Genomic DNA, 27,575 nt, shown 5'->3' on the forward strand with positions numbered 1-27,575 from the left:
TCCATACATACATGCAAAAGAAAACAAACCCCATAATCCCGAAACATTATCAGTTAGTAAATGAGATGGCTTTCTCAACACAGTGAGGTAATATTGACCATGACTTTTCCCTCTGCAACATATATCTGAATGTAGCAGATAAAAATTATGTACTATAGAAATTCCCAATTTTGAAACCTATAGCTATAACAAAAATCCTCTAGTGCTATGAAAATTTGCTTCTTATATGATTTGGGAGGAAAAACCTCTAATGTTTTAGAATATTGTCCAAATTTGATAGGAGAATAAAAGGAGTAAGCCCAACAGGATGTTGAAAGAGTGTGATTAACCTGTGGCTTAGCGAGAGACTCTCAGAAGGACTGCAGCATTGTGCAGATTTCTTTCAGGGTAAGGCTCGTGAACATGTTCTTCATATAAACCACTACCATATCATTTAGGGCTTAAGAGCAAATTAAATAGTACATTTTATTCTATATTACAGTGAAAACTCTAGCGTAATATAACAAAGCTATAGGAAATAATGCAGGCGGACTATCACCCTTGTGACTTAACATCTAAATGCCATCATTTAAATTATCATCACGATGCTGAACAATGTTTACAAAAGTACAAATGTCTCATGTCTTGCCCATTTTTAAAAATCTTCCTAAAGGTTGACTGGGAAAGTCTTTGAGAAAGGTAGAAATTTCCACCATGACTTCCATTATAAAACCACCTTGGTCATCTTCTGTCACTTCAGCTTAGTTTCTTTGGTGTCTAGTCTCTTTTCTACAATTAAGTAGCCAAATACTTTGCGTGGAATATTTATCACAAGTTCTTTTTCATACACATAAGGACCACTAATTAAATTTCTTGAGTCACTGCTGATATTCAAAGACACTCCGAAACGAGCTAGTTAATGTACGTGCTATCCGGAGGCAGAGAGCCTCCTTTAGCAAAATGACTTAAATCGTAGGTGGTAAAAGAGCACCTTCTTGCTCCACGTATTCAATGTTCTAGCCATGAGCAGGAATCATGAAAATTACTCCATTAGTGTCAATGGTAGAAAAATAATGTTACCTTTATGTATTTGTTTGAAGCACTGAATATTATTCAGAAATCTTGCCTATAAACTCATTCTTTACACCTGAGACATATTGCACATGGTTGCTCTTTATTTTCCTCCCCAATTCTATAGCTTAATATAAATGATCAATTCATTACCGAGTATGTTTCATAAAATATATACAGCATTTACATTTTCATTTGTTTCCCATTATGTGTCTAGTATATTTTGCTATCCACTATAGGGAGCAAAAATGAATGACCTTACCTGCTATTCTCTTTATTGCAGGTTTGGGTTTTTCCTTTCATTTCCCTTAGAGACGACTGAAAGGGAGAGATTCAGGAGACAGATTAGAATGCTGATTCCTAGGATCACGGACTTCCTGCTTTAATTCAATCAGTAAATCAGTGCTTTCTCTTTGAAACAGTGGGCTTCCTTAGAGAAAATAAATGGGCTCATTCCTGTGCAGAGCTAGATAGGGACATAGTGGAGAACCTTTGGACACAGTGGATAGCTGTTAGTTGAAAATCCAACAGAAGCATAAAGGGGTGAGTACAGAAAGATGAAGAGAGTAAGCAAGTAGATGAAGTTGGCAAATTATGAGCTACAGCGACACATTGTGGAACACCAAAGCTGTTTGGAGGGAGCGTAGAAAACTGTAATGTTCAAGACACAACTTAGCTTTCTTTGATTGCTCTTGACCTCAGTGCACTCATCCAATCAACTAGGATGGCCGAGACTCATCCAGACCATCTCCCAAATCCTACTCCTCATTTCTTCTAAATGATCCGTGTGTAAATCGCCATCATCTCCTAGCTGGTCTCCTTTCTTCCACTCTGGCCCTGAAGTGGCCCCCAACTGCCACCATCCCCAAACCCTTACACAGGAGCCAGTTTTCTGCCCTTAACTGGATCTTCTCACTTCCCCCTGCATTAAAACCCTTTCCTGCTTATTAATGATAGAATAAAATCTGAATTCTTTACCAATATTTTGATCCTAATATGATTTGTGCCCATATTCCTTTCTTCATTTCACACCCCCTTCCCTTGTCTCTCAAACTCCAGCCACACCTGGCCTTTCTTTTAGTCCTAGAATATAAAAAAGCTCATTTCTACCCTGAGTCTTTTCATGGTTTCTTCCCTGAAATATTCTTCATCCTGATTTTCACATCTTCTGAATGTTCTTCCTTCAGCTTCTCTTGTCATGATATCTCAGCTTGATCTGTATCTTCTTGTAAAGAACCCCCCTGACCACTTGGTCTTAAGTCGCCCTTTTTTTTCAATCTGGCACATTTCCCAATTATATTTTTCTGCATAATAACCATCAATAAAATATATCTTCTTCCTGTTTTCTTTTTTGTTTATCACCTGCTTCCCTTCTTCCACCATGTTGTAAATTCCACAATAGCAGGAACCTTGGTTGTCTTAGACGCTGTTCTACCTCTAGGCCTAGAAGAGTACCTAACATATACACAGCGCTCACTGCAATATACTCTTGCCTGTGGTCTTTACCCCATTAAATTAGGGTTGTCTGTGAGCTGCCAGAATTTCCTTTAGTTATCTCTTCTGGGACTTCTTCATTTCTATATAGAGATGCTAGGGGAGGGGGGCTTGTAGAGTATTTCCAGTTTCTAATGTGACCAATTTTGATTGTCTTAATTCATTTCAAGTAGCATTTACTAAACATAGAAAGGCTGAATGTACAATTCAAATTCATGTACAGTCTGAAAAAGCCCTAACCAAACTGAATAAATATTTAGCCCTTGTGCTTGCAAATCATTCTGATGTGTGCTAAATAATTTTCTTATGTTCTTTTTTTTACCTTTGTTAGCTCTTCACCACAGCTTGTCTTAGCTCTATACATCTCTGTGTATTATCTACACATGAAGCCTAAAACACTGAGCAGTTTAATCATGTGCACATTTAGCATTATAACTAAGTATTACCCTCTCAAAACATTTTCTTTTATATTTTTCTTGTAGATATTGCAGACAAGTCCACTTTGGATAAGACTGCCTGCTTAGAATTCTTCCTATTATGTTTTCAACACCTGACCTTGGAAGTCTGACAAGCTGCGATTTCATCTCCATCGAGGATATAGTTATAGACTGACATATATATAAGTATCTAGTGTCTCTCCAAATGCACACCAAATATTTATGTGCTACTGCCCACAGTCTCACCAGATATTGCTACAATCAATCCTCTAAAAGGGAGATTTTATATATTCAAGCAAACTTGACACCTAAAAAAATCCAAAATTATATACAGTATACATAAGGGCACAGTTATCAGTGAATAGTTGTAAACAGAACAGAACTCCAGAATTTTTGCCTGAAATCTCCCCTTAGAAGTCATCTACTTTAACTATTTCACTGCCTAGTTTAGGAACCAGAAACCCAAAAAAAGAAAAGGTAGATCTGAAGTAGATTTGGGAAAGCAGCAGAAGAGTATCTAAAAACCTGGTCACTTGATGTTCATATCCCAAATCTAAGAAGGATTTGGTTGCTCGGCATATAGTACGTATTCAAAAAATACTTATTGAGGTACTGTTAAAGGATTTTGTTGTCTGCTCCAGGTTAAAACAAATCACAGTAAACATGATGTGAAGAAATCTTTCTGTGTTTATAGCACTGCATGATTTTGTGTTTATAGCATGCATTCTAAAAAATATTACTGAGTGAAGCATGCCTGAGTTCTAATCTTCATCTGCCAATGTCAGGTTTCAAACACGCAGACTGTATGCTTCTCGGGTAGGTCCCCGATTTCAACAGTTAACAATTCCCCTTTTAAAGGAATTGATCATAGATATGCTTGAGGTTTAACTGAACTGACCAATGGCCCATCCCATGTAGCATTCAGGGAAATTTTATGCTTGGGTTTAGAGCTATAGCTACTCTCTGCAGAACCTGGCACAGTTTGCAACTCTGCCTTTTTGAATCATGGTCAATGCCTTTGCTTATAAAGAACCACTCCATTCTGGTTGCTCAATGCCAGATTGTTCTCGCTGCTATTGTCTCTCAGCAGGCCAAAGCTGTGTAGCATCCTTTAACATGGAAGGGTTTGTCAACGTCGTCAGTTCTTCATATTTGTAAGTATTGCATTTGTGGGAATGAAATATAGCCAAATCCATATCATATCCAGCCTGTCTTTCCCATAACTGTCATTTCTTTGGCTTGAAGTAGGTAATGCTTACTTTCCAGGGAGCAAATCTAGCCTTCTTTCAGAGTGGCGTCTGGAAAGGGATTTACGTTCTCACACTAAACAGACTTCTTGTTCTACGAGTATCAAAAATCAGTGTAGTCACAAGAAAGAAAAAGAGGGGCAAAGGATGCTGAAAAGTCCAGGAACATTTTGGAGTCTTTCAAAATACAGTGGGATTGAAAGCTCTTAGACACTAGCAAATGTATATGACATTTATTATATTTGAGATCAATTAAAAAATAATACCTGCTTTAGTGCATAAAGATATCACCAATTCAGTTCTGCGAAACATTATGACATTCAGAAACATGTATGGTTTTGTACAACACGTAATTCGAGAACTACCTGCAATGTGATAGAAGAACTGAACAAAATTATAAGAAATACAACCAAAAAGATGTAAATTTAACAGCCTGGAACTAGAGCATTAAGAGGTCTTAAAACTTTCACCCATTATTAATTCCAGACAGTAAATTCTAAGTAAGTAACTGTCACAGAGAAAATCTGTATCTTAAGATAACATTCCAAGAATACTAAATCACAATAAACCCATGAACAGTTGTAGGGACAAAACACACAGTTGACAGCTTTCTGTGTGGGGCTGATGAAGAGTAAAAAAGTAACAAAAAGTCAGCTGACACGGCTTTATGAATCAAACTCTAGCTATCATTGCTTCAAAATATTCCTTTTTGACTTTTAATAATAAAGCACTGTTAAGAGGGTATAATTACCTGTTTACTAGGATGCAGTATTATTCATACTTAATGGACTGTTTCATTGGCTTCACACGAAAGCAAAGTATCGTAGGTTTATTTGAAGTAAATCCAATTATTTAGTGGAAGAAAATATGAGGTCAGTTTCTGTTATTCTAAAGAAAGAAAATTCTACCATTTTAGTGTCTTTAAACCTAAACTAAGCTAGAATCAAATTATTTTAGGAGCGATCTGTTTGTGATATAGGCAATACTAGGGTACTGTTTTATTGTCCTAGAGTAATGGTTTTTTTGAGATATTTTACTTTTCATTGTACAACATCAAGGTTGTTTTATTCAGGGAAAAAAAGTTAAAAACATACAAATTATGTAGGACAATAAGAATGCAAACATTATAAGAACATTAATCATGTAAGTAGTTCAGCAAATATTATCTGCACTGTTGCAGCCCATTTGTCCTTTTTTGTTGTGTCTTATATCACTGTATTATGATAAACTATGGTTTCACATCATTCATCAGCAATTGGATTATAGCTGTATTGCAATTTGCTTAATTGGTATCAAAGCAAAAATTATGCTGTACTGGACAGGTTGTTAACAGAATGTAACAAAGGGAGAAAAATGTCATCTCTAGCAAATATGAACATCACAATATATGCTACCCCTATCAAGGCAAGTGGATTGGTTTTAAATGTCATGATGAATAATTAGGAACTGTGAGCATGATCTGTGATCATTCCGAAAGTATTTTGTTAAAATACTGTACACTTCCAGCTAGAAACTTTGAATTTTTAAATCATGTATTAAAATGAAAAAAACGAAAGAAAAGAGATATTGTGCCATCAAAAGGAGAAAGGTAAGTTTTCCTGCCTTAGGAACAAAAGAGCCATATATATATATATATATATATATATATATATATATATATATATATATATATATATAAAATGAAGCTCTCAAAATGAATGTACTTACCCCAGGATGGACAAGAGCTTCATTTTTCATCATCAGAATTCACATTTCAATCCCCTTTGAAATGTAATTTGAAAAGCTAGTAACCGATTTAAACATGGCCATATTCTAGTTAGATTCTTAACCTCTTTTTGCATCAAAGAATTGTGAAAAGAATTCTTAAAATTCATTAATTGAACAAAGTTACAGACTTTCAAAGATCTATCTATCTTATTCACACACACACACACACACACACACACACACACACACACCAGTACCTATATCTAACTCAAGTTCATCTGAACATAAAGCCTAAAACCAACTGTCTAAAATCTACTTGAAAATGGAATATCAGACTAGAAAATTATATAATAGAGTTTTCATACATAAATATAATTATTTGTAATAAATTTCACCTGCCTAATTATATATTCAAGGCCTTATTTTAAAATCAAATGCATCCCTTCACCATATATTAATAGCCAAGAATGAAGATGTAGCAATTAATGACAACTGAAAATCGACTTGCATTTAAAAAATGGAAATAGTGATTTACAAAATGATATTTCTCATGTAAAACCAATATAATTGTGAGCCATATTATATGCCTCATGACATATGCTTTTACATATAAATTTATATCTGTGTACAAATAGACAAATAGAAGTATGCGGAGGCAAGAGTAAACACCCCTATTCCTTCAATAAGTAATAGTTGAGTATCATTAACACGGTTCTTTGCTATTCCATCTGACAAATTCAAAAAGGGCATCATAGATTCATTGAGCCTTGTAGCCAAAAGGGAATTTTGAAATCTTTTAGTACAAACTCATCATGCAGTTCAAAGTGTCAATCAAAATATATTTAAATACATTATAGATGAATATTTTCATCAAGCAGATCTTATGATAATGTACATACACATTGAGACAGACATTAGTCATTCTCAATCTTGACTACATATTAGAATAACCTGAGAAGTTTCTTTAAAAATACTCATGCCTGGGCTCCCTATCTCCAGAGAGTTTGTTTAATTTGGTGAATTCTGGCCATCAGCGTGTTCTAAAACTCACCAGCAGCATACTTGCGAAACACACACTAATGTGCAGCAACCAGTGTTGAGAACCACTGACCCACGTGAATCATAGAAGCGTCACTGTTAGGAGGAGATATCAAAATGCAAATGCAAAATGTCAAAAATGAGCAAAGTCTATTTCCAAGTTAAAACAAATTGTTAATATTGCAAACCAGATTCGTACATGTAAATTCATATAAATAGTTCTTTCCGTGTTTATTAAGTGAATCATTATGCATACATATTTTTAAATTTTTAATTAAGGCTATTTTACATTTCTATGACCTTGAAGTTGTTAAAAAGCACTTTACAAACATTAATTGTGCTTCACAATATTCCTATAAGCTACATATTATTATTTCTGTTTTACAAATGGGAAAACATAAGCATGAAGAGGCTAAACTAATTGCCCACAGTCAAGCAACTAATGAATGTTACAGCCGGGAAAATAAGGGGAGGGAGTATTCTAATTCTTAATTTCCTTATGTGATAAATTTTTCCACAGGGGTCAGAAAGGACAAAATCCTGCAAAAAAATGTTATAAATTTGGTGCTTTCTTTTTTAGAAGGCACTCTGTCATCTTCTGTGGATAGGGTGACACCCTGAACATGAAACAGCAGAGGACCAAGAACCTCTACTTCATGTATTCAATCAAGAGCCTCCAATCCACGGATGGGACTAAGAACTTCCATTCCAAAAAAGGACTAAAAACATCCATCTGAGGTGAGTACCCCCCACCTCAAAGTGAACGGCCATACAAATATCATACACGCGAAGTGCCAGATTCGTGGTGAAGAAAGAACTCTAAGGATTCAGAGGAACTTTTTGGAAAAGTTTGAAATCAAGCTGGTGTAAAGACATGAAAAAAATTCAAGGCAAAAATATGTACAAATATTTGGGAATGTGTAATTCCTTCGTTTCTTTTCATCTCGGAATCTACGGAGGAGAGTATAGATGGTAACGTCTGGAAATGTGGTAAGGGCCAAAGGGTGAAAAGGCTTGAACAGCAGTCTGAGAAGTCTGGATATTACCCTACAGGCATAGTGCAAACACACTGGTCATTTTTTGATAGGTTTCAAAGGCAAAGTACTACACAGGAATATTTATCCAAAACATTAGAATTGGTAGAAAATAGTTAAATGGGAGAAACCAGAGCAAAGATACTAATTAGGATATAAATTGTTGGCTGATGTGAAAAAAAGACTGGCCAATAACAGAAAATGTGGGAATAGACAGAAGCACATGGATTAACAAGATCTTTGGGAAAAAAATAAAGCACACACACACACACACACACACACACACACACAACACACACCAAAAAACAAAAACAAAAACAAAAACAAAACAAAACAAAAATTATTAAAAGACCTGGTAAATAACTGACTATAGAAAGAGGTGGAAAAGAATTTAAAGGTTATAAAAATCTATCAGCATAAGCATACTCTACATGTCATCTAGCTAGGTCTTAGATACATTTTGTGTTGTAGAACTCCCTTTTATATGTGGCAGCCCATCTCATATTTGGATAGCTCTAATTACCAGGAAGCTTATTTTATTTGGCAAAAAATTCACTCATAACTTTCACTCGTAACTTTTATCCGTTGCTTCTAGGTTTATGCTTATATCACCCTAGTGTACAAATGCAATTATTTTTTCTCTAAAGGGTCAGACATTTGAAATTTTAGGCCTTCTAGGCCATATGGTCCCTGTCACAATTACTCAACTCTGCTGTTGTAGGGAGAAAGCAGCCATAGACAATACACAACATGAATGAACGTGGCTTTGTTCCAATGAAACTTTGTTTACACAAACAGATGGCAGGTCAGTTTTGGCCCAAGGGCTATAGTTTGCTGACCCCTGCTGTAGCTTATAACTATGTTTAACATATTTTAAGGCACATTTTATCCTTCAAACTTTCTACAAAGTCCCCTTCTCCAGCCTAAATATTAACTATTCCTGATAAGATGGGGTTTTGAATCATACTTCCATGCTTCTCAGCAACGTATCCATGATTTTTTAGACTGTGGCACTTACAGTTTAATAAATCTCCCTCAAAGTGGTCAGATAAGCAATGGACTGAGGTTACTGACTCTCCTTTTTTGGGGGGGGGGCACTGTAGTATACAAACAAACTCTCTGATTGAATTAACTATTCGTGAACAGCCACGTTACTCTGTTGACTCATGCATCAGATTAAGACTCCTTTCTGCACTTTGAGGACATAGGTTGCTCTCAGGCTGCTATCCCTGCTCTCTGTGACTTTTGCTCTTCCTAATTGTGCACTATGGCAACAAGATAGGCAAAGGCTGATGTGTGAAGTTCTAGAAAAGCAGATACAAACACTCAATGCCTAATAGACCAGCTTCCTACCTCCCAAATCCTAGCCCAGGCTAGGCCTTCTCTGATCCAGGTTCTAGGTGATTCCTGGTTCTAATGTTTCCTCATTGTCCTGTGAGCTGGAGAGGAGCTGTGGAGTAATGATCAGTGAGGCCAGAACTCAGATTCAGCCACATGGGGCTGGGTTCAAACTGGCCATAGATAGAGGAGGCATTTGCTGAGAAAAGAGGAGTGCCCTTTACATTCCCTGGAGATGATGAACGTCTTGGATATTTAGCTGAATGATGTCTGCTTTTCCATCTGTAATTTTTGGTCAAGAGGTAGAATTAAAAACTATCAATGATTCTTCATCACACATACTTGTTTTTCAACTTGAGGTTGAATGAAAACCATCTGCAGAGCTGGTGCTGTTACTACAACCAGCCACTCTTTATCAAGTCAAGCTTCGTAATTGTCTTCACAGCTATTTATCACTAGATGATCTTTCCTCCCTCCTTTCTCCCCACCTTCCTTTCTTCCTTCCCCCCTCCCACCCTCCCTCTTTATTTATTTGTTTATTTGTTTATATTCTTTCTCTTAGTAGAATGTATGCTCCTAAGAGCAAAGACTTTGATCTAATAGCTGTAATACTCCAGGAACTGTTTAGTGTAGAGGATCAGTGGCAAAAAAGACCTAGGCTTTACCCTTAAGCATCTAAACTTTGGGGAAATGAGAAAATAATTAATAAAATTATAATATATAGTTATACCTAATGTGCTTGCCCCCATGTTTTTTTGCATGAACTATATAATAACTTCTCTACCTTTTTACTAATAAACTTAAATTTTAGTGTCTCTTCTAGTTATCTGATACTATGTCACAGATATCCTAAAACTTGGCTTGAGACGACATGTATTTTGCTCCTGAATCTGTAACTTGGATAAGCTTCTGCGTCTGTTCCTTTTGAGGTCAGCTGGGATTGGCTGGAAGACTGGAATGAAATGAAGGCCTAATCTGTCACAAATCTGGAGACTGAATATGGCTGTTGATTGCAACACTGGCTAGGGCTGTTGGCCAGAACTCCTAAATGTGGCCTGTCCACAGAGTCTCACCTGTCTCCTGACATATGACACAAAGGATGATTTCAAAGAGGAGCATCCCAAGAGAGCTCAATCACAACTGTGGTGCCTTTTCGAACTTGGCCTCCTACTCATGCAGTGCGTATCATGCCATGTTCTATTCATCAGAAGAAAGTACCTAAGACGGCCTCCCCTATCCAGGAGAGAGGAAATAGCCTCAATTTTTTTTATGGGAGGAATATGGACATGTTTTAAAGCTACCATAGTCCTTCTTCTGTGCGCCACAGATTACTTACATTTCCTCATCATGAAAAATACCTCATCCCTCCATAAGGCCTTCCAAAGGCTCTACAGCATTGGGCTCACACTTGAAGTCTAAGATTTCATTATCTTTATCAGGTTATGGTGACATGAGACTTCTGGCAGATTCTAGTCAGGCACATGTTGCTAGTCCCAATTTCTGGAAACAGTTCTCAAAAGGTTTTAGTGCTGCCCTTGGGGCTCTTGATTCCACCCTCTGAGTCATCCTTCTTTTTACATGAAATATGGCTGGTGTTTGCAGCTGATTACTTTCCTTAGCCTTCTTACTGCCCATACTAGTTCCAGAACCCAAAAGACTCTTCACGTCGTAATGTCTCTGCCTCTTTCAGTTCAAGTGGATACAATTAAAAAAAAAAAATCCTTAGACGAAAGCTACCCACCCCTTCAACAAATTTCTTTAAGATGAAGCCTTCTATACTTCAAGTTCCCTGGGACACTGCTGTGGAGACAGTTCTCTCAAGATTCTTAGAGGGCCTTTTGTCTATTTGAAAGGGTCTATATAGCACCCCCTTAAATCTTTCTGAGGTCTTAACAAAGGGATTTATAGTTACATCCTTGGTTTTATCTTTAGACCATGTTTCTCTGAGAGTGCCCTAGATTTGATCTTTGCCTGGAAGCTGTTATTTAATTATAGCATCTTTTGCAATCTGGAGGGTCTGGGAATAAGAAACTATTTTATTTTTGAACCCAGAAAGGCCAGGCCCCTTTATATTTAAGCCTTCCTTCCTTCCTTCCTTCCTTCCTTCCTTCCTTCCTTCCTTCCTTCCTTCTTTCCCTCCCTCCTTTCCTTCCCTCCTTCCTTCCGTCCTTTTCTCTCTCTCTTTATCTCTTTGTTTTTCTTTATCTTTTCTCTCCCCCCTTACATTTTACTATAGAAAAACTAGAAGAAGCTCAATGGCACCTTAAGCACTCTACCTGGAAATCTCTTCAGCTGTATCATTTAATTCCTTGAGCACATTTTCTGTTTTTCATCTTTTGATGGCAGGGACTTCAAAGAAGTTATAGACATCTGTTAAAACCACCATAATATCTAAGTGCAGTAATAAACATGATATTGGGAAAGATTACTGAGCCATGAATCTAAATAGATTCTGACTCCAACTTTATTATTAACTAGTAATATGACCTTATCCAGATTAAATTGTTTTTTAAAAATATTTTAATAAATGAAAGTCTATGTGATTATTTTCAAAAAAAGTTAGACATCTTTACCAGGCAAATAATTTTAATAAATGGAAAAAATGGAATGAGTTTTAGTCTGACATACTTGTTCATGTTGTAGTTATGATGTCATCTGAATATTCCTATTTTACAAAATATTCCCCAAATAACCAATTATGAGTATACCAGGGGTTAACACCAAACTATCTTTTTAAAAAATCATGATCAAGTGACCATTTACAGCTTTCCAATAACATTCTAGGCTTCCCATGTCCCTCAGTAGATAGAGATAACAGCTCAACATCTTAGTGTAAGCTCCACAGCACCTAAGATAAAACCTTTCACATACAGGAAGACTGAAATTATGTAAGTTAGCTAAAACTTCAATTACCATTTCCCCATCAGTCCTGACCCTCAATTCTATTCCAGGGAGGTGAAATTATATCATTTTAGCATTAGAAAGAAATATTATGATCACCTAGCCCAATGAACTGCCAATATCAATGACCCATAAACTGGGAAATAGGACAAAATGAAATCATAAAGACCTTGTGGAAGCAGAGGACTTCCAGGCATTAGCCATTAGGCAATGGAAAATTGTTGGAGAATTTCAAGCATAGAAGTATTGAGGATAGGGGTGCCTGGGTGGTTCAGTCAGTTAAGCAACTGATTTTGGCTCAGGTCATGATCTCACAGTTTGTAGGTTTGATCCCTGCATGGGGCTCTGTGCTGTCATCGTGGAGCCTGCTTGGGATTCTCTCTGCCCTTCCCACAGTTGTGCTCTCACTTTCAAAATAAAAATAAATAAGACTTACAAAAATAAAAAAGAAGTAGGGGTGCCTGGGTGGCTCAGTTGGCTGAGCATCAAGCTCTTGATCTCTCTCTGCTCAGGTCATGATCTCATTGTTTGTGGGTTTGAGTCCTGTGTTGGCCTCTGCATTGACAGTGCACAGCCTACTTGGGATTCTCTCTCCCTCTCTCTCTGGCCCTCCCCTGCTCACATTTTCTCTCTCTCTCTCTCTCTCTCTGTCTCTTTCAACATACATAAATAAACATTTTTAAAAATTTAAAAAAAGAAGTATTGAGGATAAAATGAGCTGGTGACTATATTATCATTGAATGATAGGAATGTCAAAGTGTTATACTTATTAAATATTCAATAGGTTGAAAGTATACTTAAAGGTCAGTTTTAGGGGTGCCTGTGGGGCTCAGTTGGTTAAGTGTTCGACATCTGCTCAGGTGATGATCTCATGATTTGTGAGTTCGAGCCCTGCATCAGGCTCTGTACTAACAGCTCGGAGCCTGAAGCCTGCTACAGATTCTGTGTCTCCCTCTCTTTCTGCCCTTCCCCCACTCATATTCTCTCTCTCTCTCTCTCTCTCTCTGTCTCAAAAAAAAAAAAATTTAAAAAAGATCAGCTTATATAATTTAAAATACTGCCAAAGACAAGTATATTGTAATAGTATTAACGTAGTTTTGTTTGTTTTTTTTTTAAAGGGTAAGAAACTGCATTTTGGTGAAAAACCTTAAGGATTCTTCATGCCATGTATGGTCTCAACTGCACCAAAATATCAAATACCTTAGAAAAACTCTCACAATCTCTGAAAAGATGGAGTATTTTGCTAAAATACATACTAAATATAACCTGATAATTGCTCTCAGTTAATTGAGTGGTTGACCAGTGCTACCAAAGCTATCAGATGTACTGTATACAAGTTATTACAAGGACTAAGAAACTAAAGAATAGAAGATCGTCCTATAGTCAATCAGGGTCTTTGAGAGGAAATAAAATTAATTCTCAATTTATGTTAACAGGTTATAGTTTGGAATAGGATCTATTGCTTACTATTAATAATGTTAACAAAGACTTAGCAGAAAAGAGAGGTAAGAGTGATTATTTTACCTTTAAAATAAGTAAAAATTATTTTTTTTCCTTGAGTAAAATAAGGTGCATGCAGGAACACGACAAAAATGGCATTCCCAAAAAAAAGATATGGAAATAAGAATCACAAAATAAAAGGATTTGCATGACTATAAGGAAAAAGTTTCATAAACAAGTGAGTCCAAACTTAATTTCTGAAGGACTATTTTCTATCCATTTATTGATAGGGTGTAATTTTGACTGAAGAGATATTGGAACACAATGAGCCATTATTTGAACCCTATAAACCACTAATTCTGGTTTTCTCCCTAATATCCAAGCATTAAAATATTGAAAAAAGAAGGGATTAAGGGATAATATATGGAACTAGATACTATATTAAGAAGTGGCAAAATCATGCCATAGGCAGCCACAATGTGTGTATGTGTATAGTAATATTTTCTGTGCTAATAATTTTAACATGATATGTCAATTTCATGGTTCATTTATGAATTCCAGTTGCTACAATATCACCCAATTGAGGTTTCTTCTGATTGAATTTAAGAAAAAAAAATAAAATAAAATAACATAAGAAACCTAGTGTAATTTGGCATTACTAACAATAGAACACACATATATTAAGTATCTTATTACAATAATTAGTGCTATAGCCAAAAATAAACTTAATGGAAAAATTACGTATTAATTTATTAAGTCCATATATTTTCATTATATTATTAATTCAAAAGTTGTTGAGCCTTCAATGGAATATCCAGACATGCACAATAATAATTAAATTCAGTTATTTTATGTATTTGTTTACTGTCACTTATCTTTCATATCTTTGCTAGCTTCTACTAATTTAAAAATTACAGTTTTATATACTTTTACATTTTGTCATAATGACGGTATATCCTTGTCACAGTAGTAGGAGATAACATTATATTTAACAGTATCTTCATTTGATTTACACGCACGCTCACACACACATACACACACACACACAGTATGTGGACCTCCATTTTCTAGGCAGGACATTTTAATCTCTCCAGTCTGGATCCTTCTTTGCAGCTCCAGACTTTTCTTGCTTGACAGCTCCATTTGAATATCTCACAATATATTTTAAACTTAACATACCCAAAATAAAACTCTTGATTTACCTCCCAAACTTATTCCTGTACTCCTCATTTATATTTCAGTATAAAGTACCTCTAATCATTTTGTTATCAATGTCATCTGGAGGTCAACCTCAACACACCCAATCCATCATCTGTAGGAATTATACGTTCAACATATGTTTTAAAGCCCTTCTATTTCCGCTACCATTACCTTAATCCAATCCATGACCATATTGTAAAATGTACGTTTTAAATTCTATTTCAGTAAATGTTGGTAAGTATAATTCACATAACAAAGATTCACTGGGGTCCTCAATATTTAAAACCAAAACACTTGAGTGGCTATGGTAGACTATAAGCTCAATGAGGATAGAGATCATCTGTTTTTCTCACCAGTGTATACTAGCACTTAGCATAGAGTCTAGCACAAGATATTTGTTGAACACATATATGCATGATTGATGAAATGGTTTCAGTGGAAATTGGGGTGAGTACCAGACTGCTAGGAGTTAGATAAAGAGTCATCAACCTAGGTAAACAACTTCTTCCAAAGGTTTCACAACAAGTGAAATGAGATAACCAGAAAAGGTGCTTAGGAAGGAGGCACAGCCAAGAGATTGCTTCAAGATGTAGGATTTGGCTCTGTTTAATTTGCACATCCTCATATCTGTGTGTACAAGAATGTGTTCTAGATTAATTCTTTTTGGTTCATGTGCCATGATGAGTATATACTGTGCTTGGGATTCTCTGATATCCTTTTCCAGATGTCTCCCCTTCCACACTTCCGATATAAAGTCATAGCATATGGATTAAAGCATTTTGTAAATCTGATTGCCTTTGGGAGGTTTTCAAAGCACACAGTGTGCTTTGGCTCTCTGTGTATCATGGCTACAAGTTGAAATATCAACCATCATTTTGATATATAGTCATAAATGAAAGAAATGTCCTTCCTCCAGTTTGCAATGGGGAAGCAATAGTAATTACTGATATCACAATCCTGGAAAACACCAAGGAGGAATGGAACACAGTATGAGACACAAATGCTGCCATGGGAGCATGTGCAAAGCTAGGAAGGAAGCAATCTGGGTGAGTGATTTCATGGGGTGTAGTGTCATTCACTCCCTAGAATAAACCTGTACTTTTAAACATGTGCTTTTCACTAGGGTATTTTTATCTGAATCTCTCTCTTTCTCTCTCTTTTTTTAAAGTCTGAGTTTGAACTGCCAGCTCCTATATTTTTATGTGACTTTGCAACTGCCTTAATTCCCTTTGAGTTCAATTCTGCTTGGCCATTCAGAATACATGTGGCTCTCCCTCTCTGATTATTCCCATTTACCAACTTCGGATTAGAAGTGGTTCTTCTAGAATGAGAGAAGAAAGAAAACTAGGTGAAAATTAAATCCATGGTGTAAGTTTCATAAGCACACTAAGTGTAAAATAAATGATGGATGTAAAAAATGGCTATGTGGAAATTATGTTAACGTGGTAAGGATAGCAATTTTCAGCCTAACGGAATATGTGACCTTATCAACAGGATAATTGAAGTAACATAATTATATTGATTATAACTGATGTTGTGGGCCAAATAATGGCCCTCAAAAAGATGTGTTCATGTTCTGATCCCTGGAATCTGTGAATATTAGCTTATTTGACCAAAAAAAAGTAAATGTTACCTTCTATGTCAAAAGGAATGAAAAAATGAAAGGGTGCTTGTATTGGATTATCCTAGTGGGCTGTAAATGCACTCACATGTTATCTTATAAGAGGGAGTTTTGAGACAGAAAGACATGGGAGACGAGAGGAAAGAAAAAACAGCATGATTACAGAGGCAGAGATTGGAGTGATGTGACCACAAGCCAAGGAATGCCTGTAGCCACCAGAAGCTGGCAAGGCAGGGGACAAATTCTCTCCTACTGATTCACATGGGAGCCCTGCCCTGCCAACACTTTGACTTCAGACTTATGACCTCCAGAACTGTGAGAAAAAACATTTGTGTTGTTTTGAGCCTCCCAGTTTGCAGTCATTTGGTATTCTAGCGCCAAGAAACTAATATACAGGACGAATATTAGAGTCACATCACTTTTGCTTTCTTCTTCAGGCTCAATGTATATATGTATGTATGTATGCATGTATATATGTGTAAATATATGTATGTGTTTATGTATATAATATTATATATACAAATATGAAATGATATATATAATATATATATATACTATATATTTGATAGGCCTCTTGATAGCCTAATAGGAAATTAAATTGAAAAAAATCCCAAACCCGAATTATATGGCACCTATGGGTCAGGGCTGAGCATGAAACATGTGCTACATCTCTCTCCTATAGACACACACATTTATAGTAGGAGTGAGATGCTTCAATTGGCAACAAGCGAGCTTTTCTAATGCTGAGGGAACTGTTGATTACACTCATATAGACATTAAAACCCTTTTCACAAAATAAATATCCCTTTGCAGCAGAAGGCACCAGCATTCTATGAATGTGTAAGTGGAATGTGATCACAGTCATTGTACTGTAAACATCTGTCTGCATTTCCCAGGATCTTGCCATGATTCCTCCATTTCACCTAATTTGTCACTACCCATCTGTTTGAAGATAGATTGATCACTGGTGGTGGGATTATTGGGCAAGTAGTTCTTATGTTTATTATCATGTGCATAACAATACCTTAAAATTATATTTAATGTGAATTAATTTTTAGGTGACAGTGGGTGTCCCAGAGGCCCTATTTGTTTACAAGCAGTGGGAACCACAGCAGAGCAAAGATGCAATCATATAATCAGTTAAATATAAACATCCAGAAATGAGATTTCAGACTTGATCCTCAGCCTTTTTAGCCCCTCAGCCTCAATTCGATCTGTTGAAGAAACCTTCTGATATTTGGAAGTACGTGTTTCAAATTTCTCAAACTTTACATGTAACATTAACATTTTTTTTTTTAAAAATTTGGTTACTGTGTTAATGCTTCAGATTATTTTAATTCAAATACGAAATTTTATTTAATGACCAAATTAGCTCTAATGAGACTAAACTTCCTATACTATTGTATAACTTGCTTTCATAATCTGCTTAAATTCTTTAAGAATCTCTGTGTGTCCTTTGATCCTATAGCCTTAACTGACTGTATGTCTTCATGGACATAATTAAAAATTTATCTAAAATAAATTAATTTTTAATAATATCTATTTTGATATGTCAATATGACAACATTTGAAGCTAAGATTCTACATGCCCCTGCACCACATATTTTATTTATGTAGTGATATGATTAAAACAGACACATATTAAAGCTGAAATCAAAACTATACACACACACACACACACACACACACAAATTTGAGCATTATATAACAAATGATTATACTCAGCTATTGACTTGCCTCAGGTTGCAATATCTTTATGCAACCAGCATTAAATCCTGCACTCCTAAATAGTCCTCAGAATGTCAAGTGACAGAGATATTTTTCATACCTAATTATAAAGTAAAAAGAGATGGTTACGAGCAAACATAGAACACATATTTAAAACACAGTAGAACTAAGTAATAGGTGCTATTTTTAGCAAGTCACAACAATTTATAATCATGTCTTAATTTCCATTATGTACTCTTTATTACTATCAATATCAAAATGACATTTTCCATGAAAATGCTATGATTAAATTCTATGATTTGAGTGCTTTTCTCCCTATCTCCCCATCCCATAGCCTCATATATCCAATGAGGGTTTGATCTGATGGCTATTATTCTGATATTCCCATAATCAGAATAAACCTCCCACAGCTATCCTATCCCAAATCTTCTCATTAGCCCAGTCAAGTACACCTGTCCTCTCCCCCACTCCCCATGAGTGTTTTTATTTCTGGGTGTGAAACTGAGCTAATTATAATAAAAGGACATTCTTGCTGAAAAAGTGATGTTAGGTCGCCCAGAAATAATAAGGCAAAATCTATGTATTTTTCCCTAGGGCACAAGCTGCTGACATACACTCTTCTTCCTGTGAACACCTGGTCGGAATCTTCATGAACTTTTTCTCACTAGGGATTAAGACATGAAGGAGAAAGGATCAGATGTTTGGGAACAGATGGCTGTCCCTAGACTAAATTGTTCTCAGCCATTCAATTATGAAGACTACCAATTAATCCCTTTCTAGGAAAAGAAGAGTGTATCTTGAAAAGAGAGAAAGACAAGATTTTTGTATGAATGATGCCAGTTCCCAGAGAGGATCAGTTAGGTGTAGCATCACATGGTGACACTCAGATTATGAGAGGATGTTGGGACAAAGAGGTCCTTTTTTGTGTGTGTGTTGTGTGTGTGTGTGTGTGTGTGTGTGTTGTGTTGTGTTGTTTCTATCTGAAGGTCACAAGCAGCTTGTGAAAGGGAAAGAAGAGATGCATTTTGGGGGAATGTCCCATGGATTCTTGAGGAAGAGACAAACCCTGAAGAATTAGTCCTCTAGGGAGCCCTGGGCATTGTTGCTTAAGGAAACTCTGCAATGTCAGGTTATGTGAGGAAAGAGTTCTGGAAGGAGGTATCACCAATAGCAAGAGCACTCAGGAGGCAGGATGTCTAGATTTACATTCCAGTTCCCACCATAATTTTCTGGATGACCAGGAAGAAGTCATTATACCACTTGTTGCTTTAGTAACCTCAGTAGTAAATTTGAGGCTAACAGTAATAATGTCTGAATTTACCTTCCACGTGTATTGTAAAGATTTGTTAAGTTTTTATGTGTAATATTTAGTAGTGTGTCTGACACATAGGAAGCACTCAATAATTGTGAAATAATAATTTTATTTTTATTCTATTTTTGTTTAAAGTTTATTCATTTACTTTGTGTGTGTGAGAGAGAGAGAGAGAGAAAGAGAGAGAGAGAGCTCAAGCCCATGCACTAACGGGGAGGGGCAGAGAAGAGAGAGAGAGAGAGAGAGAGAGAGAATTACAAACAGCCTGTGTGGTGTTAGTGGGCCCCTGACGCAGAGCTCCATCTCAGGAACTGTGAGACCATGACCTGAACCAAAATCAAGAGTTGGATGCTTAACCAATCGAGCCATCCAGGTGCCCCTTTATAATTTTATTTAAGCCAGAAAAAGATGCTGAGAAATACTACAGGTTCTGTGATTTGACTAGGGCTCCCCTTGGTCTCACATGGAATTATTATTCTGTTGGGAGACGGAGACAGTTTCAATTCTACTCTGTTCCCTCAATTGTTGGCATGAGCTCTGAAGTTAGACAAAATTTTTTGTCTGTGCTTATTTATCTGGGGTCATTTTGAGAGTCAGTTGCCTCTTCTGTTAATAAGGTGTGTTACGTAAGTGCCAAACTCTAGTAGGGATTCATTACAGCTGATTTTCCTGTGACCTTCCTCTGGGCTTTGTACTTACACTGAAAAAGAAAAAGTAACACAAGTGACAGAAACTACAATAGAATCTTAGAAACAGAAAAAATGTTTGTGCTTGGACGAATCTGCATGCTAACTAGCTACAACTTCTCCTTAGACTCTGAGTAAATTGTGGCTCCTGGGGGAGCAGCCTAGGCTACTTAAGGTTAATCACTGGTGCTTAGAGTTAATTGTTATCAATCCCTTTGTCAAAGGCTGCTCAGTTGGAGGCTTCCATACATAATAATCAGTTCCGACAATAGCTCCAGGCCTAAAATGAGTTCTTTTTACATTCTTCCCCATGATCAATTATCAAAATATACCAAAGGGTAAAAATGGACCTGAAATCATTACATTTGTCATCTAGTTATTTGCAAACTTGAGAGCGCATCAGAATCACTTGAAGGCTCTGTTGGATCAGATTGCTGGGCCTCTGCCTCAAAGTTTCTGATTTGTCAGGTCCGGGATGGGGCCTGAGAAAATATTTTTCTCTCAAGTTTCCAGATGCTACTGATGCAGTTGGTACTAGAAAAGGAAAACAAAGTTTTACTCCATGTGGCATTCCTAAAGAAGACAGGCTGATGAGCCAATCTCTTCTGAGGGATCTAACTTAACTACAAATTGACAATTCCCTTTGTCCTTGCTAAGCCTTTGCTGGGTCCCCTACCTTTGTACCCACATAACCCAGTGTCTCATCTATGACCTTTTTAGTTGTCTCCCCTTTTCTGTGACCTATGAGGATGCTTCTTTGTGCATCAAAGAATATGCAGACTAGGAGGCCAAAATCATCTCTAAAGTAGAGACAGCCCTCCAGTAGCTCTCTTCCCCCCCTGGACTGCTCGATGTCAGAATGTTGTGTAGGGGTGGAAAATTTTCCCTTCCTCCCTCCTAGATTCCTTGGCTTACCTAATAATCAAATTGACATAAAATAGAGAAACAGGAGAAAAACAAATCTAATGATGCAAATACGGGAGCCCTACAAAGGCATGACACTCAAAGGGAGTTTGGGGCTTATATACCATCCTGAGCTGTGAAGAATGGGGTGGGGGACTGGAGTTTCAAAGAGGAGGATGACAATCACAGAAAGGTTTGAATAGCAAATGTTTGGGAAACAAATGTTTGTTATACCAAGTAGATAAGTTTCCTGGGTATAAAACATTTTCTTTGGTAATAGCTCTCTTCCTGGTACAGGGCTCCTATTCTTTTAGGTAGTTAAGGGACAGGTTAAGAACTTTTCCTGAGTTTTCAGCTTAAAATAATCTACATGCCAAAGTGGAACACTGGGGTGGAATTTTCTGATCCCCTTCATTTTTCTGAGCCCTCTGTCTTCACCTGAACCTCAAACCTTGGTGTCCACACATATTCATCCATCCCCTCTGGTCCTGTAGCTTTTAAGTGGGATGCAATTGTTCAGAGAGTAGAGGGTGATCAAGATGGCCTTAACATTTCCTTCAGTTTGACTACACTTTAAACAGGTTTCTCCCTGACTCTAGCTAGGCCCCTAACCTCCCTTTTCTTAAAGCATTTGCTTTAGAAATGTGCAATTATAAATTCTTTTTCTTCCCTTCCGAGATGTCAATCTTATAAAACCCTAGAATATTGTTCTCAAGATCCTGGGAGCCATCCCTTTGAGATGTTATAATCAAGAAAGAGAGTGTCTTTATCTCTCAGTCAATGTGGGAAGGAAGAAGCCAATTAGCAAACACAGATGGTCTAATCACCTTGACCAGGCTCCCTCCTAAAATCCTGCAGGTACTTTTCCATTAGCTTACCTCAGCCTTAAAAAACTCTCCTACCTTTTATTTCAGCAGAGTTGAATTCAATCTGTCTTCCCTATTGCAATAGTCTTGAATAATTTTTTTCCTTTAGTTAATTCCATCTGGTGCAATTTTCCTTTGGCAGAAGACTCTCCCTCTCAGATTTGCATGAGCGTGTCCCTTTGCTGACTTGTTGAATGAAACTGTACCCTGCTCCCAACCCTCACCCACCTTCCTGTCCACTTGTTACTAGAGTTGGGCCTGCAATGCTCATATTTCCACTCCAACTACGGAACAAGGTGACAGGTTCGATGGCACATGGTGACACTGGAGCCAGAGCACTGGTCACCTAATGGCAAAAGGAAATCAAGGCATTCCCCATAAGTATTATATGCTTTCCTGGCATCAGTGCTAAACTCTGGTAACACAAAGACAAATAATGTGTGGCCCTTGCCCCAACTGTCAAACATGTTTTCTTGAGCAGCAGAGATGAATATCAGACCCACATACCATATCCAGGCAAATTGGCTGTCTGCTGGAGGGAGATAATGCCTCAGATTTCCCTGATAAACAGAACCCAGGGGATACCCTGAGGAACTGGTTCAGTGCCATTTATCAAGGTGGGGAGAGTGACTGAAGATTAAGAAAAATCAGACTTCAGTGGCAGCCAGTCATTGATTCTACGTAGAACCTTTTACTTACTCCTTAATATTAAGGTGACCTTTTTACTTTATCAGCCAATCATGATCCTTTTCAGTGATAAGCATCCTAGCAAACTCACCGGGACAATATGTATACCTATGACCATCTTAGGAAAAGTAGGGTGTTAAAGTAATTCTATCTAAGACCAATCATGAAGACATTTGCCGTAATTGAAGATCAGAAGATTCTCCTTTCACCAGTGCACCTAATACCCATACATATGTATATGCATGCATGTGCACACACACACACAGCCATGAAGAATATAAAATCAGGTCTCATTTCGGTATCAAACTGATATCAGCAGAGCACCCCTATCCATGCACCTCAGAGAAATTCACAGCTACAATTCCTTAACAGACAAAATCTCTCCTTGACCTTCTTCCTTATGCCCCCACCCCTACATGCCTCCTCTTCAATAACAGCCCGCTGACCTATGCTCTTTTACTGCTGGAGGAGAAGTGGGACAGCATTAGGAGAGGTAGTCCAGTCCCCGGCAAAAATATATAAAAGAATAAAAAGAAAAATCTAAAAAAATGGACGTCTCATATTGCCAGGTTTAATTTCCGGCTAGCTTATCTTGAGCATTATCTAAATGGATTCTCCTTTTCTGAACCTGAACCACGTTACAAAAATCTCTCTTCTGTTTCCTCAGCCTAGAAAGACCCTAACCTGGACAAGGGGAAAGTATTAACCGCCATCCACTCTTTCCACTTTGGTCTGGAATTCCCCTGTATTCTCCAAAGAGGTCAAAGCAACACTGGTTCAAGCTCAAAATATTCTCCCAGGGTGTGAACAAATGCAGATTCATTAGTTCTGTACTCACTCTGGCTGAGGTGTAAATGCAAGTAAATAAAAAGCAATAGAATATTGCTTTGCCTATACAAAGCCATAGCTAACCTCCACTGATCTGAAAGCTTGAAATAACAATTGCACTATGCTATTCCCAACACCAAGATGTGTTTGGCGTATGGAAAGTGCTTGATAAATTTAGTTGACTGGATTGATGAAGGTTCCTATTCTTTGCTGCCCTGTGTATACTCTTGATATCTCTTCTCTCAGGCCTGGATGGTCAAGTCCATGCATTTTTCCTCTTTGATCAGAATCTCTGTTATAGACTCCATCTAAGATACCACTATCCACATATCTATCTTCTCTCCTAGACCTGTTAGATTTTGGAGGTCAGAGACAATGGTTACTCTGTAACCCTGACACCAAGAACATTCCTGTCACGTGGGCGTTTAATCAATGTTCACACACAAATCTGATGTGAATCCATGTTGCCTCTCCCCCCAAAAATAAATAAAATACAAACTAAAAATATAATATAATATAAAAATAGAATTTACTGGGCATCTGGGTGGCTCAGTCGGGTAAGTGTCCAACTTCAGCTCACGTCATGGTCTCACGGTTCGTGAGTTCGAGCCCAGCTTCGGGTTCTGTGCTGGCGGTGGGCTCTGTGCTGACAGCTCAGAGCCTGGAACCTGCTTCAGCTTCTGTGTCTGCCTCTCTCTCTGCCCCTCCCCCACTCACACTCTGTCTCTCTCTCACTCAAAAATAAATAATCATTAAAAAATTTAAAAAATTGAATTTATAAATAAACATAAATTAAAACAAAATTTTAAATATGCATTATTTTATCTAAATGAAAACATTAATATTAAATACAAATGTGTGCATAAGAAAGTCATAAGTTTTAAAAGTGTCATCTATTTTCAAGCAAGTACTCACTACAAAGAGGAGAATCCTCAAGAAAACAAATTCTAGGATTTGAATGAATTCTAAAACTGGCTATAGTAATAAAGAACAATAAGTATAGGATCAAGGCAAAGGTAAGCCGTAATTTAACAGGGAAAATTCGTGGGAGAATGTCTTGTATTGAGAGTTGTTACAATTAGGTTGACCCAGGCTCAAATTGTGTCTCCAACATGTGTTAGCTGTCTATAGAGACACTTTAGTTGAATTCGCTGAGTATCAGTGTCTTTGGCCATACCACAGAGTTAATACCATCTGTCCTGATAGGTTGTTGCAAACATTAAGTACGATAAGGACATCAGTAGCATCTGACATTTACATAGATACCAAAGAGACTTCAGATTCCATCCATATATCTGATTCTGAAATTAGGACATATATGAAGACGATGGCATCTTTGTTGAAAAAAGGTAAACAATAAAGAGTGATCAATAAATAAGTATGATGTTAACCAGCTGAGGCAGAAAATTACTATATATTTCTGAAAGAAACAGTTTTATCCCCAAACTAGATTCCAAATGATTGACTTCTAATCATAATTCAGAATACATCTATTTTTAAAACAAAGCATGTATCATTCTTCCCCTTATTTTTCTCTCTTAGAAAATAATGCTACTTAATATCTACAAATGAACACCCTAAGTTTTAAATTTACCAACATATTATAGCTCATAATAAAAGAACAATGTTTTAATTTAAAGTTTTACATCATTAAAAACAACTTAACATGAGATTCTCCTCAATAAGAAAAGCAGATCTGGAGCCTAGACATCTGGACATCTTACTTTGTTAATTCGGAACGAGCTCTTACAAAGCCTTGCCCTTTTCCCCTCCCCTGCATCATCTGCGGCTCCTTTTCTGCCTCCCTTGCCTTTCTGCTGTGCGTACCCGCTCTAAAGACGTGATCGTTCGATGCAACATCTCATCAAGAAAAGGCTGGAAACGTATCATAGATAATTATCTTTCTCTTTTAGAGATGAATTCTGATCCTTCTTCTAGGTCACATGTAAATATGACATTTGAGATTTTTATAAATAGAAGCAATGATTTTGAAACAATGCAAAAATAAAGCATGAGAAGAAGCTGGTGGTGAGAAACCAAAAGGGAATTATTATTGTGATTATTTAGTAAACTGAATTTAGACTGGGAGTGACAGTCAAGATACATCCATTACCATATTTTCCATTAGCTCCCTGCCATCCTAAGCAATATCACACTGCTATTCCATTGCTAATTTTAGCTTGCATAATATAAATTATTTCTTATGTTCAATTTACTTATTTGATATGACAATTTAAAAGAAATGTATACCTCTGAACTTTGTGTGAAAAATGGTATCCAATACACCTAGTCCTGGAGAGAGCAGGGTCTGTTTCAATCCTTCCCATCACCTTGGTGGTGGTCGTAGTAGCTGTTGCTCTTCCAGTTTTGCATTTTGCTTCTTGTGTAAATCAGTGCTGTTAAAAGAAAAAAAAGGAAAAGAAAAGAAAAAAGAGAAAGGAAAAAACGTGTTCATGTATTCTGTGTTCTGCACATTTTTTAAAACCAGTGCAAATTAGGGTTCCCGTTAAGAAAAAAAAAAGTTTTTTGAAAAATGCTAACATTACACAATATATAAAATATCAGTTACAACTGATGTGATTATCTTTTGATAGGTAATGGTAGTACTCTGGAGAATATTTTAATTTAGAATGTAATGGGAAGAAATGTCCACTTTCTAGATAGGTATTGAATTCCAAAATGAAGAATTGTTAAGATATTAATTTGAATGTTCTATAAAGAATTTGGGGGGGGGGGTGCCCGGGTGGCTAAGTCAGTTAAGCGTCTGATTTTGGCCCAGGTCATGATCTCATTGCTCGGCTCGTGAGTTCGAGCCCTGTGTCGGGCTCTGTGCTGACAGCTCGGAACCTGGAGCCTGCTTTGGATTCTGTGTCTCCCTCTCTCTCTGCCCCTCCCTAGCTTACGCTCGCACTCTCTCTCTCTCTCTCTGTCAAAAATAAGTAAACTTAAAAAAAAAAAAAGAATTTGGGTAATGATTGTATTTATTAGAAACATAGTTTTGGCAAAAGGATTTCACTCACCATTTTTAATACACGAACTGGAGAATAGGTCAGCAACCTTGAATATAATCAAACTTCCTTGGTAAATAAGTAGAGTTTTAGGAGAGGGGGAAATTTTTGCATGATCAAATCTATTTATCCTGTGAAATTATAAATATGATCTTAATAGTATTATTTTATTTTAAAATCTAATTTTTCAAAAGATCATATAGTAAAGAATGTTTTTTTCAAATAAATTACCTTTCAGCTTCAGCTTAAAAGTAGCATGCCTCCAGTTCTATTTTATTTAAGAAAGAAGTGTTCATTACTTATCTTCTTTAGAAATGCAAAAGCAATTACAAAGGTGGCATTTTCCTTTAACATCAGCTCAAAACTAAAACTATTTGTTTGGGGAAAAGTTCACAAAATCATAGCAGTTCACACTGAAAGCCACATTCAATTATAGTGGGTTTTATAGATACTGTAAAATAGCTATTTGAAAAACTTTCTTGAACTTCAGGTCTTCTAAAAGTCCCAAGATCTTAAATTGCACCTCATAGTTTATAACATTTAATAACATTTCCCCTTCTTCAAGCCCCAAAGGTTAAAAGCCATTTAAATGTGTTTAAGAAGAAAGTATTATGTCTTTAAAACTAACGTTTAAGAACAAGCAGTTCAATGGAAATAAATTTGTCTTATAATTAAAAGTCTATATACAACTACATGAAACAATTATAAATTAGTATATGTGAAACTTTTAATTAAAAGTAAAATTTTTTTAGCAGTCTCTCTATAGATAATGCAAGTGAATATAATACTTCAGGTTTATTAAAAGAAAATTGGCGTTTAAAATATGGATAATAATTATGTTCATTCATACCCAAATTGGGAGAATATTAAGTGGACTATTCCAAAGACCTGTCTCACATTTTCTTGAGCCATTTTTCACTTTTTTCACCATCAGGATAAGGGTTACATTTTACATTAATGCACATTTATAATTAATGGTTACTTTACATTAATACACAGCATCTATAGAGTAAGACTAGATTCTGTTCATAGATCGTGGCTAGATTCTGA

At 36.6% G+C, this 27,575-nt stretch overlaps 1 long non-coding RNA gene across 1 annotated transcript; it reads right to left on the reverse strand.

Moving 5' to 3' along the window:
* Positions 1–1,169: 1,169 nt before the first annotated feature.
* On the reverse strand, positions 1,170–25,909 carry LOC122238687. The gene is made up of 5 exons (XR_006217749.1): positions 25,768–25,909; positions 6,987–7,069; positions 5,936–5,989; positions 4,495–4,593; positions 1,170–1,368 (listed from the first exon to the last, which is right to left on the reverse strand). It is a non-coding gene; the product is annotated as an uncharacterized LOC122238687 (long non-coding RNA).
* Between the last annotated feature and the right edge of the window lie 1,666 nt (positions 25,910–27,575).

Source organism: Panthera tigris, chromosome B2 (genome assembly GCF_018350195.1).
Source record: "Panthera tigris isolate Pti1 chromosome B2, P.tigris_Pti1_mat1.1, whole genome shotgun sequence".
In the NCBI taxonomy this organism is placed as follows: Eukaryota; Metazoa; Chordata; class Mammalia; order Carnivora; family Felidae; genus Panthera; species Panthera tigris.